Raw genomic sequence first — 15,048 nt, 5'->3', positions numbered from 1 at the left:
GTCTGCCTGAAGATTTATCGTGAGACAACAAAAAATATTACAGTGAGAAGAATGTAAATAGTTGCAAAAAATTTATCCCTTTCTCCACAAATATGGGTAGACCAGAGCTAAAACTGCCAAACTACTCAGCTTTAGGCCAGGCAAAAAATATTACCCCACACATCCAAAAAATAAAACACTATTGTGAAATATAAACTATTATAGCCTTTAAGACAGTGAAAACAAACGGTACATAAACTTGAATAAATCACCTGTCATTGATTTCACTTGGGTAACATCATTAAAGGCTGGGTTTTTTTGTAATACAAATTTCACATAGTTGTGTTCTTCCTCTATTGCAGGATCTCTGAAAAATTACTTTTTTCTTCCTCCATAATCATTCTTCATCCCTTAACCGAAAGGATCTATTAAATATCTTCTTCGTTCTTGTTCAAGCTGTCTTTTTTTGTTTCACACCTCCTGAAGTGCGTGCCTGTACAGGTCCCCTCATTTCCATACAGCCACTGGGAGCCTTACAGCAAGGTGTCCCGCACTCCTTACCTCCCACCTTCCAGCAACGTAATGGCTCTTGGCATCCCTGCTGCTTTTACTAATGACTGTATAGGAATGTTTCAGTGTCTATTTCAACTCCTCAGTGTTACACGTTAAATTGTGATGTATAATAATAGCTCTGGAAAAAAATCTGCTGGTAATTAATGGCTTTATCCATACAATTACAGAGTCATGCCTTTTCCCAAAGTCCACTTGCCTCAGGTTCTTCGTGTGACAGCAGTAACTGCACAAATTTTACTGTGCAAATGTTATTGCCTGTGGACAGTGCTCTAAAACTCTCATTGCACATTAAAGCCCCAGTAGGCTTGGACTGGGCCAAACAAATAATAAAAGAATGGTCTATGCCTGAAAAGGTCCATTGCACATCACACCATTCAACTGTTCCAAATTTCCAAAGCTGCATCCTCACAGACTTTGACCTCAAAAACCAGAAATGCTGTGCTTTTCAATTATACATAGCTCTTTCCATCTGAGTCATCAGTTTTGTCTGACTCCCCACAGGCCACCTGCTTGGCCTCCTCTTGTTGTGGTGCTCAGTAAAGTACCTATATGTACCTTCTAAAATAGGTCTGACTCCCTCATCCAAATCACTCTCTAAACCAACCTCCCTGGTGTCATTTTGCACTTTTCAGCACTGGCCAGCTGACTTCTTTCTTATTGTAGTACTTCTGAATTAAAATGCAAATTCATCCACAGGAACACTGTGGATCCATGTGCACAACAGAAAGCTCCAGAAATTACTGGTTGTCTCAGTAGGAAGTAGAGGTACCTTACATTTTAAAACCAACATTTTGTCTTTTGTCTCGACATGCATTTTATGCAACAAGGTTCAGAATATGGCAGGTAGATGAGAATAACACACTTCAAAAGAAGAAACCCTCAAACTCTGTGTGGTTCTGACACATACCTGTGTCACCATTCACCTGCTTCTAAGGATGTTGCAAACTTGAAAAGACATGTGCTCATGAAACCACAGCTCTTGTTTCCCATCAGAAAATCCTCAACAATCTCTCTACTAAAAGGTACAAGAAGTCATGAGTAAGAAATGGGGAACATTCCAGAAGGTGAATTCCCTGAAAACAGGAGGCAGCAGCTGCCAGGTCACAAGCCCACACCGAAGGGTGGGGAGCAAAGGCAGGTGACCTTCAGAAGGAGAGCATGCCAGAAGCTCAAAGCAAAACCCAGCTCTCTCTCTTTTTTACAAAGGTTAGCTAGGGGTTAGCAAGAATAAATGAAAAACCTGAACCTTGGCTTAGAGCACTTAATTCCTCCTATACACCTCCCAGTTTATAAACTAAACATGTGACCAGAGAGGAAAAGGTGCAATTTCCCAAAAAGAGAACAGATCCACATTCAACACTGAAAAAAAAAATCCTAAAATTCTCATCTCCAAAATGTCCAGATAAAATAAAATATGAGGACAGAAAGGTAACACAGTTGATATGGCCAGTAAGATCAGTTATTAATTCATAGAGATTGCAGACAAAACAGATCTCTCTCCTTAGTCTCATCACATCATGAATCAGTTATACATTGCTCACAGCAATAAAATGATGTCACTAATTCGAGTTTATTTTGTTAAACTTCATTCACTTCTTTAGCTCTTGGATCACTTGACTTCCTGTCATAAAAATTAAAAGTAGAATTAAGAAACAAAGCACTTTTCTGACTACTAAACATCAGCTAAGAAAAACCGACAACATGAAAGCTAATGGCTTCTGCTCTAAAATGTGTATTTCACAGTTTTCAGACTCCAATGTTTTCATTCTTATCTCAACTGAAAACATTTCCACTGAGATATTATGCAAATGAAGTGTGGAAATAAAGACAAAATTTTCTACCATGAGGTCTATTTATGGAATGGAGCCAGTCCACACTGATGCTGAGGAGGGGATTAAGGCATGCAGCTGTAGTCTAGAGGAACCATCCATCCCTAAGAGCCTGCTGGTTTTATATGACTCACTTCACTTATACTTTTTTTTTTAAACTTTAAATCCAAAGTCAATTACCAAGATACTGAAGCTTTCTCGAGCCACACTTTCCATATAATTAAGGTCCTCTGAAACGACAGTGATTTTTAATTGCATTGCAAACACATGTTTGGAGTGTGTACCCAAAAGCAGAGGTGACAATTTCTAATATAGAACACACTTCTGTCTTTCGTCACTACTTCCAATTTCCAATTCAGACCTGAGATACAAGAAGTAATTCCTGGGAAGCCCAGGAAGCCCAATTCCCATCAGCTCCAGCACATGCCATGAGGATGCTACACAGCTCTTGGTCCCTGAAAACAGCCCCACAGAGCTCAACGCACACATTGATGATAACTAGTCTGCTCTCAGTAAAAGTGATAATTTCATCAGGAGTATAGATCTGGAATTATGTGACAACTCTAAAGTGCCAGAAGAGGTTTGGAATGCAAGAATTTTTCTGGAGACTTAATATATGTTATACTGAGGTTTTCACGATACATAAGACAAATATTTCCTTAAGCGAATAACAGAATATTCTGGATTAGAAGGGACCCACAAGGATCACCAAAGCCCGACTCCTGACCCTGCACAAGACATCAAGGGTCACACTGTGTATCCAAGAGGGTTGTCCAAACTCTGCCTGAGCTCTGTCGGGCTGGTGCTGTGACCTCCTCCCCAGCCACCCTCTGGTGCAGAGCCTTTTCCTGTTTTCCAGGCTGCACCTCCCCTGACACAGCTTCAGGCCATCCCCTCAGGTCCTGCCACTGCTCACCTGTGCTTTCCCTGATGAGGAAGTTGCAGATTGCTTCAACCCTGAGTGTACTTTTAATGGAAATTGGCTGCAGTCTGCCAGCACATCACTTGTCAGCTGCACATAGCCCTGAACAACAAGCAGGCCATTAGCTGGTTACTAATTTTAGCTGGTTCTATGCATTCCCTCCTTTCTTTTTCTTTCTTTCTTTATTTTCTGGTACAAAAATTACTAAATTTTTCAAGAGGCTTCTTTATAATAATTTAGGAATGCATAAAGAATGAGCTGTGTTTTAGGCAAGCAGAGCACAGCCCCACTGCTGACTTATTTCCTGAATTGCTTTTTACAGAGTACAAAACATGCTTACACAAACGTGCAAAGCTATGCCAGCTTTTTTACATTGCAGTTAACTCAGATAATCAGCTGGCAGAAAATATTCAAAGAAACACATTTCTCAGCTCAGTGGAAATGCTATGGATTATAAATGTGTTAGACAGGAATAAGGCATACATCTTGTACCTTGAAAACAGAATTTGATGCTTACTTCTGAAAAATGCCTAGTCATAAATAAAATTCTACATAAAATAAGGTACTCCCAATGTAAGGACAGCTACAGCGCACAGTTCCAAGTTAAATTTTGTACTTCCAATTTTCTTATCCATATTCCTGCACATATTCTTTCTCCATCAGAACGTAATGACTCTAAAGGCTGCTTATAGTGTATGTGTGTATAATTCAAGTGCCCTCAAACCCAAACTGGAATTATTTTAAAAGTGAAACTGTATTTTCTATTTGGAGGATAAGACTGAGATAAGAGCAATGCACTTTTCAATATACTTACAGAAGAGCAGGTAAGATTCTGCTGCAGGCAACCACATTTATTTCACACATATTCATTTCCATTTTTAAAAGTACATTAACTCCAGACAATCTGCTAAAAATAATATGGCATTGTACAACTGTAGAATATCGATAACAAAACAATGACATATTGGTCAAACTACTTTTACATGTCCATTATTACTCAGCTGAATTCCTCATTCACATCACCATTTTTTATACAACCTAATACACTTACACATATAATAAAGTCCTCCCAGACACATAACACTTCTTCAAGGCCACTCAAACCTGCCCTCTATCAGCATGAGAATAACCTCAGGCTGCACTAAAGTCTATGTCATAGGACTAAAAAATTGAGAGTTTTATGAAAATATAAATAAAAGCTCTCCTCTTTGGAGAACCCGCACACAGACATCAAAGGCACATCATTCTTTATTACAAGTGTCTCTCAAGATGTGTTGCTCCCCTGTGACAAAGTCTGTTGCAATCACACTTTTAATAACGAGATCAATGAAATTACCTTGGCCATAGAATAATGGCATGTGGAAAGCTGCTGAAACTGAAAATTATACTCTCCCAGCAACTTGAAAGATAAATTAAATCACTGAACAAGAATAAAAAAACATGACTTTAAGATAATCCTGCAGAACTAAGGCTCAACCACTGTCTATCCTTAACTTGCACCATTTAAAGCAATAACTTAACTGTCATTTGCTGACCTAGATACTTGGCTTGCACTCCAGATGTTCTCACATTCTCTGGTGCTGGATTTGTTTTCTTCCAGGCAGTATGAATGGGTACTCCATTAAAATTCTCAAAGCACTGGATAGTCACAGTAATACAGAATTGTTTTTCACATTCGTTCCTAATGCTCTTATCTCCCTTTTTTTTTTTTTTTTTTTTTGTGCAGTGTTTTCATTCAGCAGTAGAGGTTTGGAAGGTGTTAGAGAGAAATTCAAAACCAGCTGTTTAAAAAAAGAAGCTAACAGTACCTGGGGAAACTGTTAACAAAGAATCATCTGTTAAAGTATTTAGTACACAGTCATCCCTTCTGTGAACACAGACTATGGAACTCTGAGACCAACCTCTAACCAAAGTGCCTCTGTCACTACTTTTTCGTTAACAAAACATGCATTACATGAGTGATTCCCTCTGTGCTACAGACAGCCAAGCACCAGGACAAAACTTCATCATTAGCCATTTAATGTTAACTAGTCCTCTCATCTAATTTGCCTTTCAAACTCAAGGATTCAAAGCAGAAATATGGCTAAAGGAAACTAGGGTTCAGCTGCAAAAACCCAAGGAATTTTATTATTTTACAGAACTGAGAGGAAGCCTGCAACAGTATCCAGATGATCCAATAGATGAGGCACTAAAATTGCCCTCAGATTATTTTATCAGCCCAGAGAATTGCATGCTGTATTCCAGACATTTTTCCTTCTCCAGGCACACACTGACATTCTACTAAAGGAGCATTTATGAAGATGCAAGAGGAAAAGGGATAGCATGAACAGCATGCAGTTGATAAAAATAAAAACAAACTTTATCTACATGGAAAAGATAGAAGGGTGCATTAGAAGGGTCATAAATGGAAATGGCAGCATTTATCTGGAGCTAGTACTCAATGATGTTTTAGAGTGGTTACTTCCAACCATACAAATGCTCTAGCTCAAATGCTACTGTATATATGTCACTAGTAAGTGATGACTTATTAAATGCAGTCACTGCAGAAACTATTTCAAATCTTTTAAAATAACCAAGTCGAAGAACACACATAAAGCTGAAAGTCTTATATCCTATCTGAAGACTGTTACAGCTCTCAAATTGATATCTGAATGAAAATAAGTTTTAACCAGAAAAAGGGGCATATGCAGCCAAAATGAATAATTCCCAGAGAAAGCTGCTGACAACAGATGCCTGAAAAAGAAGACATTTCATAAGTCAAACCTCCTCTACAGTAGCACGATGAGGAAAGGTTTCCCATGATTACTAAAACCAAAAGTACCTCCAGAAAAATATTTGGGTTAAAAAACAAAATAAAAACCACCAAAGGAAAAAAAAAAAAAAAAAAACAAAACCCAAAACAAAAACTACACACAGATTAAAAAAGCACCAAGAAAACTAAAACTTCCTCCCAATTCTTAACCATGAATCTCCTTCTGCTATTGCCACACCTTAATTCAGAAAAGAAAGACTGTAGGTAAGATGGACCCAAAAGTCAGAAAAAACATTCCACAGAAATAAAGAACTGCAAAGTAACAACAGCAACAGAGCACCAGCCAAAAAGATAATCCTGAGGATTTTGTGTGTCACTGTCAGGCAGGTGAATTCCTGGAAGAACTGCAGCCCACAGTTCTGGTTTGCAATGTAATGACAGCATAACCTCAGTAGAAGAGAGGAATACTGTACAGTAACCTACAAAATTTGAGTGATAGTAACTAAAAGAAGGCTACTTTTAAATGACTGCCCTCACATGAATACTTTTGCAGGTCTGAACAGTGAGAAAAGTTCGATTATGATTAATTATTCCAAGCAGAAATACTGGTTAATTTATTTTGCCTGTGTCCACTTAAAGGACTATTTTTATAAAAACAGTGATTTTGGAAAACTGATACTGCTGATATGCTGGAACATTTGGCTTAGCTGAGTTCCACGTCTTTACATAAAACCTCCCCCTGTCTGCTACTGTGGTTCACCTTCAGAGAAATCATTACCCTTTGCTAAGAGACAATGCTTTAGGCTGAAAACAGAGGAAGTAAAAATCTCAGAGGAAGGTGAATAATTACTGCTCTCTCAAAATTAGGTCTTAAAAAAATATTTTGAAAGCACTTCCACGATTGGGAGCTATAAACAGGAGAGAGGCACAATCAGCAGTATTTCAAAATCTCTTTGCTGTAGCTCATTAATAATCCCGTCTTTGCTTAAAAGGGTATTTCCTTAAGAAAAGATTTTCAATTTTGCCAAGTTTTGCTCACTTAAAAAATAAGTGACTAATATGATATTTTATTTTCTCTGGATGTATTAATGCAGATGGCTTCAGGAACCAGACTGCTGTTGAGTTATATTTAGGAAACATGAGGGCAAATAGCCCAACACAGCAATTCTTTTCTGCTGAAGACTTCGTTTGAGACAGAAGCAATGTGGCAACTGTTCTAACCTTCCTGATTGTGATTATTACCTTCATAATCTATGTAAATTCCAGCTGTGAATTAGTAATCAATAATTTTAGAAGAAAAAGGGGCTGAAGGATGGGAAAACACAAGGTCGCCTATAAACCATGTTTTAAGGTTTGCAACTGTGAAACTGAAGCCTTGTTGATAATGTAGTCAATTGTGCAAAATCCTGAATCCTGTGTCGGGGTGCACAGAGGTGATAGAGGGAACGGAACCATTGTTCCATAATACATAAAAATATGCAAGTAGCATTTGGGAAGCCCAGGCACATAGGATAGTGAAGTTCCACCATTAGAGAAAAATCAGCTCTCATATAACTTAAAACTATTGGATGGGTAACAGTCATATTGCTAAAAGTCAAGCAAACAAGCTAATTTTGTGAAATAGGATCGAGTTCAGAAGGATGGAGAGGTCTTTCTGAAATCCATATTTTTTTTTCCAAGATGTTAAGTTCTCATCCTATGATAATGATAAGCAATGATTATCATCATATTGATAAAAGCTGAGACATAATTGCTAATGCCCATTGACATTAAAGTAATCAAATAGCTTCACTCTCTCTCCCATTCCTTCTTTAAGTAGATGTAAGGGTAAATTGAAAGTAAACAAAAACTCACTGCCTTCCCTCACCTCGTCCAGCTTTAGAAAGTCAACCAGTAATTTAGAACAAGAGATTTGAAACGGGTGAACTTGAAACTGGGAAACAACAAATTCCTGTATATTGGTCTAACTCAAGAGAGAGCTCCAAGGTTTAACACATGCTCAAATGGATAAAAAATTACATTGAGGTCTTCAGAGAGGAGGAATTAAAACATTATTTCTCGATCACACCATTGATTTTTATGACAATTCTTCTAAGATTCAAGTTATCTTAATATCAGGAGTACAGCTACACAAGCAGAGACAGGAAAAAAAATAAACTAATAAACTACATCCCAGTAAAATACTGCACATAAAAATATACAACTCCAGACATTTTACTACTGTAAATTGTAGGCTTACCCATGTTCTAAGGTTTCTGAAAGGTAAGTTTTGTGTGGGCTTTTTTTTCCTGAATTTTTTGGTTTGGTTTGTTTGCTTTTGTATACAGAAAAAAAAACCCCAGGTGAGATAAAACTTGGCCTCTCTAGAAGGAGGAGATGTTTCCAGAGTAGAAAGTTTGCAAATCTGTGCTACACTACCACCAGTTCAAGAAATAGTTTTCTCAGCAGAGCTTTAGGAAAAAAGTTTACCATGAAATACTGCATTTAGTGACAACCCCACAATATTTCTCTTGCTTTCTGTAGAACCTTTTAGACACATTTAAAAATTAATCTTTTGGGGAATCTTTCAGATAGCTTGGGAGCTGGATTATTAGTTCTCACATGAGACAAAAACTGCAGTTCAATCTCCTTCAATCAAGAGTTCTTTGTCATTTTTTACAAAGGGGTCATTACGACAGCTTGGTGGCAGCTACTGCAAAATAAAAAGAAACTGCAGCTTTTCATAACCCTTAGTTTGGAAACTCATTGATACAAGAGGAAGCCCACAATACTATAGAGCCAAAGTTGAATTAAGTCTTAAATTAAGCAATTCTTCTACTGATATGTGATATAGTTATAAAAGTAATTATTCTTCCACTGCTACTCATATATTACCAGTGAGTCCATGTGCATCTGGATTATTTTTCTGTTCTTTAAAACATTTGTGTCATTGGGCCAGCAAGACAAAGCTCTCACTCCCAAATCCACACCTTCCTCCTTTTTTCTCCCAGAAGAAACTGGCTGAAATTTTACTAACCTCTCAAGAACTAATGTTTCACCTTGCAGTTCCAAGGTTCTATGTGGTGCAAATTGACTAATTTTGAAAACTTTTAGTTTTGATGCAAATAAAATCATGCAGGAGTGCTTGCCTGCAATGGTGTCAGTGACACGTTCCTGTATTTACAGGACGTTTGGGCCATCACAAAAGCAGTAAATAACAAAGGTTAAACTTCCCATGCCAACCAGATTAAATGATAACTGCATTTTTTTCCTCACAGAAAGACTGCTTTTCCATATTTCCACTTGGCCTCCAGTGTACCTGGACACTGTTTAATTCAGCACAGTCATTTATTTAAAACACCAGTTATACCTAGCTTTATAAATTGCTATACTCCTCTATGTTCTAAATGTAATACTCTGCAGCAAGGTAAACTTTCTAAAAATAATACTAAGCATATTTTAAAAAGTCTATGGAATCTGATGACTATAATCAAAACACTTCTTAAATTTGCAACTCAGGAATTGTGAATTTTAAATACATTAATTACTTCATATTTGCTACTATGAGTCAGCTTTGATCTGCTAAAATAGCATGCAAAAGGCATTCTTTCCCCTCTCAAGATTTTTATTTCTGCATTATAAACAAAATACTTTTGTTAGTATTTAAAAATGACATTAAGATGACACAGCAAAGTAGTGTGGGTGAGAACGTGTGGGAAGCTGATCAGAAGCACAATGAACTTCTTGGATGCTCAGAGAACAGCGGATCCCTCCAGGGAAATTTGGAAAAAATATTCTGCATAGAAACAACTCTGCCTATATATCAGATTTTATCTTTTTCTCCTGAGGTTCTTTATCACTTGGAATATTTGCTGGGAAACAGATTTTCTGTCTTGATGGTTGTCTAGTCTGCTACGTACAACTCCAGACAGAAATCCTGTTTGTGACATTGCCATTGGTGACACCAGAAAACTCCCCCCACGTCCACCTCCACTCTGTGGTCAGGGTGATCCAAAGGACACAGCTCAGCAAAACTCTCCCAAGCCTAACCCCAAACAGATGCTTCTGTCTCCTGGGTGTGTGCCCTCACCACACCAGGATGTGAGGGCAGAACACCAGAACTCCCATCTTGGGCTGTCATCTCTGCTGCAGCCAGAGCCAGGAGCTAAGGGCAGGGCCAGGCAGACTAAGGCTGATGATGGTCAGATATTCACACACTACAACTCCACTGGGTTTGCTTGTAAACATGCTCACACTGATGCTCAGACAGAGCATCACTTTACTTTATCAGCCAGAATGAAAAAAGAGACCCAGGTCTGGGTCCACAGGCACTGCAGAGCCAGGCCAAACTGGCAGAGATGAACAACAAACAAGAAGAACAAGACCAAGCAGTAGAGGAACAGAGCAGCCATGAGCAGGAAAGCTTTGCACTCCAGTTAAAGTGCAATACAAAGAACTCCATGACTGCATTTCAGCTTATATGAGTTATTCAACAAGAAAACACATATAAACATGCTTTATTTTCATGAAGTTTAACTCTAGAGGTAATTTAAGATACATAAAACATTTCCTCAATAAAACAACTGATACAATGATTAAAACAAGCCCTTTATATATCCAAAAGCAGCAATTTTGATTGAAACCTCATATTCTCAATCTTTACTATATAATTGCTGCCTTCATCAATAAACAAAACTGTTATCCAGCCAACATATTATTGGGACATAGATATCTATCCTAAACTTCTATATGCTATATCAAACGTTCATACACCTTTACATTAACAAAAAAATCAATGCAATTAAAAAATTAATCAAAATTTAATTCAACACTTTAGACTTCGCACTACCATCTAGCTTACCCGAGATGATTCTATACAGTAAAAAAAGTGACCCCTGTGAGGGGGAGAAATGATGCCTCTGACTCCATTGCTATCAGAAGGGTAATTAATTACTTTATTATACTCTATTATTCTATATTACATTACTTCTAAACTGAACCTGCCAGGCACTCAGCTCCACTCAACTGCCCTCGTGACTGTCAGCCCACAGTCCCAACACACACACACACCTGGATCCAATTGGGCAGCGAATCACAACACTCACACCAGAATCCAACCACCAATTCCCTGCAGGTGAACAACCTTCCACAATGCATTCCACTTGTGAACAACACAGGAGCAGCAAATGAGATCAGAACTGTGTTCTCCGTCTCTGAGGTTCAGAGAATATGAATCCCAGAATATACTTGGGAAGTTGTGCCTTGCTTTTCTCTGCGAAGAGCAATGCAGCTACAATTCTATGATTTTAAAAAGTTCATTTTTGTTCATTTAACTAAAAGTGAAAAAACAATGCCAGGAAGATTTTGATGTCAAGTGATGCCTCCCATTTAACAAGAGGCAAAGTATGGCCCTGGTAGGAACCCACATGAACCTCCTAATGCTGCCTCAGAAATGTGTTTGGTTATAGCACAAACTCAAGAGCAAGAGTAAAAAAAGTGTACTCTTCCTATGACTGGACTAACAGGACTTTAAATACCCTTAAAACTGCCAGCAAAGTTTTATTTATGACTTTACAGCCAATTAAAACCACCAGTAACATCCACTCACTTCAGAAGAGCACCTATTGCATAGCAACATTTTAACATTTTTGGAGACTATTACCCAGTCCCATTTACACTTATGGCTGAGGCATTATAAGAATCATCTTCTATTGCATTTCAAGTCACTCAAATGCCCACAAATCTGTGAAACCCATGCAGAAATAGCCTCTGTGGAAAAATCAGCATCACATTTACACATTTTAAGACTTCAAAACAAGGCTCACATGGGACCTGAGCTCACAAAAGCGTTCTGCAGAGCCTGTGCACAGAGGTGGGCACTTTTAACAGCAGATTTGAATGCAGCCGGCTCACTAGAATTATTATAGATTTCTCTGTAACTGGTCACTTGTGTCACATAATAGTAGATTAATGAAAAACTGTATTTATTTCCAGGCATTTACGCTAACAGGAATGATTATAGTTAAGGGTCCCCTGGAATTTCCATTACAAATCTATTTTTTGAGGATTTATATGTCAGCTATAATAATATATTCTTAGCTGAAACTCGATATGAAAGGTCTCAGCTATGCATTATTCAGGAAATGTTCCCACACCTTTGAAAAGGCTTCCTACAAAATTAAGAAAAGATTGTAATTTTACCTCATTTTCCTATTTACTGCAGTTGTTGAGCATTTTATTTTGAGTAACCTAAGGCAGCATCTGCTACAAGATACAAATTGTAGCATTGTTAATTCTGGATAGACTTCCTACAAGTATCTCACAACACAAAATGTTGGTGAAAAAGAGCAATTAGACAGTAAAACATATTGAACAGTCACATGAGTTTAAGGAAGATTCCAGGCTGATTAAAATGCTTCTTTGGTCATTTCTGGACTTACATGATTAAAGAAACAATGATAGAATAAGTAGAAAAATGCTCCTTTTCACATGTAAATGACATGCATGTTTGCTTAATCCTATTTCTTTCTACCCTGGATATTATCTAAAATAATAAATCATTTCCTAATAAGGAATAATTAAACACTCCAAAGTTATTTAATTCATTAATTAAATCTGCTGAACCTTCAAACTCCTTTTTTCCACTTAAATTTTACACCTCCTTTGGTGCACATCTTGTCAAACATGGATTAAAACTCTTATTATGACACACCTGAGAGAGCCAACAGAGTCTATTGGGTCACCAGTCCTTTGGAAAGAAAAAAAACCCCACAATGCTGTACAAGTTCTTTGGAACTGCAGGGTTATTAACTCAGAAATACACTTATAAAAGAAAAAAATAAGGATTAGACAGTGGACCGTAACAATTTCTGGACTATTGGGTGATAACTGTTATGCAAATGACAACACATTCACCCTTACTGACCAAAAGGAATTAACAGTATTTCACTACTTTGGCTGTGGTTGCAGTAATGTGCCTCCTTTTTTATACAATATTCATTTTTAAAGGTCTATACAGAAAATTTTAAAAGTCCGAACACTAATTTTATTAAGTCAAGAAGAAAAAAAATCTCTTCCAATTATTAACAACAACATTAAAACTTCCATGGAAAAGAAAATTAAATCCATTTACAATAGAAATTGGGATCAGATTTTCCAAAGGCTTCTGCATCCATGGCAGTGAATGGTTTTCAAAAAGGCTTTGGTATCTTTTCCAGTACTTAATTACTACATTTTAATAGCTGGGTCTCACTGAGAAAATAGATGCCTTCAGTTCCTTGAAAGCAATAGGAACTTCTGGCTGTTTCACAGCTGTATGTAATGCAAGAAGTAGAATGAGAAAGACTTCTGAAATCTAAATCACAAGTCACCATTCTGAGGCATCCCATATATATGAGTATCCATATTGCTGGAAGACCTTCTCATCTCAGTTGGGCTTAGCATGACCTTTACTTAACTCTACACCTAGTAACAACTTCTCTCCAAGGGTTGTATCTAAAAATAAACAACACTTCAAGCATTTTGCACATTAGGGCCTTTTGCCCAAACCAACTGTTCAAGGAAATTGTGGTGACTAATCTCTGAAAAATATTACTGTCGCCCTGTTCTTCTAAGTTTTCTGATGTTTACATTTTTGTAATAGAATTTCTCATGCACTTTTATGTAAATAACAGTTGTTTATTCATTCCTTTCTGGATAAAACTGTTCGTTTGACAAGTGTCATTAGAGAAGTAGCAATCTCATCCTCCAATCCAGAGTCACTTTTAGAATTCTATGTACATCTATATCTCAAGGTCTGTTGTCATCTGATTGCAAAGGTCCCATACCTTCTCAGTGATTTCTCATGGTCAGCTCCTCACAGCACTGACTCCTCCTTCTTCCTCACAGCACAGCCAACAAACTCCAGCTCTCTCCTCACCCAGCTACCCCACTCTTTTATAGCCCTCATCCTTATTGGACACAGCTGTGGCCTGTTAAGGGCAGGCCTGTTCCTAATCTTTGGTAATTAGTGCCACTCCAACTCCTCAGGGGTGAGATTACCTTTGCACTACCTTTTATTTTCCTACATTCTATCACCCCACAGAGGTCGACAAATAAACTTTCTTCTTTTTACGTTAAAAGTTGCAGCATGCATGTCATTCATTCTGTGCCCTACTATGGCATATTAAATTCACAAGTTTCTGCCATTTTGATGATTTATCTTTCCCAGTTCACAAAGATCTGCAGTGCACATCTACTCAGGAAGGAGCTGCTCCAGGTGAGCAGGCATGTTGTTCCCACTGAAGCCCATTCAGACAGGTTATAATATTTAAATCTTATGCAAATACAGACAAAATGATTGTGCTTAGGTAATGTCTAACATAATAGCTAAATTTTTTGAGTAAGGCTTTCATTAGGGTAATTTAATATACTGCTCCTGTCCAACGCCAAGCTTTCTGTAATTTTTTTGTTCAAAATGTATGAAGTTGAGTTTGTCTTTCAGCACAATCACAAAGAATCCGTGGTTTGTATACAGGAAAAATCAGTGGAAAGACTCAGAAGTGACACATTTACTATAACAGCACACCCTTGAGCTGCAAAATGCATCTCTCAGAAGGTTTGTTGTCTCCCCACACAGTTAAATTACTACTTGAAAACTAATGAGTAAATCCCTCTGTCAGTATTCACAGAATAAAAATTAATAGGCCTTAACTTTGATGGATATTGAAAAAGAATCTCAAGATAGATAGCAATAGCACAGTACTCCTGTTCTTTTAAGTTTGGGGACAGGAGAAGAGGTCACACACTCAAAGCTTTATCTGACCTGTGATAAACTACATTGAATATGATCTACATATTCTGTATTCAGTTGCACATATATCAATTTCCTGAATATGAAATGCTTTCTTATTTAGAACAGAACTTCTAGTTTTTATTGAGAATTAAGTACACTCTTATTTGAAAAACTCATACAAAAATGTCAAATGCAGTTGGTGTGATTCCAAGTCTTGGGAGGATCTTTGCATTGTTCAACT

General features: G+C 37.5%; 1 protein-coding gene across 3 annotated transcripts in view; it reads right to left on the bottom strand.

Annotated features, from left to right (window-relative positions):
- The window catches only part of GABRB2 (gamma-aminobutyric acid type A receptor subunit beta2), a 133,940-nt gene that overhangs the window by 109,676 nt on the left and 9,216 nt on the right, over positions 1 to 15,048 (bottom strand). The window contains exon 1 of one of the 3 annotated variants that reach the window (XM_059483786.1): positions 13,861 to 13,934. The exons of the other annotated variants lie outside the window; for them this stretch is intronic. The gene's annotated coding sequence lies outside the window, so the exon portion shown is untranslated. Of the gene's footprint in view, positions 1 to 13,860; positions 13,935 to 15,048 lie in introns of those variants that run through there. 3 annotated transcript variants of the gene reach the window in all.

The sequence above is a fragment of the Ammospiza nelsoni genome, chromosome 16 (assembly GCF_027579445.1).
Source record: "Ammospiza nelsoni isolate bAmmNel1 chromosome 16, bAmmNel1.pri, whole genome shotgun sequence".
Classification (NCBI taxonomy): domain Eukaryota; kingdom Metazoa; phylum Chordata; class Aves; order Passeriformes; family Passerellidae; genus Ammospiza; species Ammospiza nelsoni.
The sequence above is the reverse complement of the archived record's forward strand: the minus strand, read 5'-3'. Positions and strand labels throughout refer to the sequence as shown.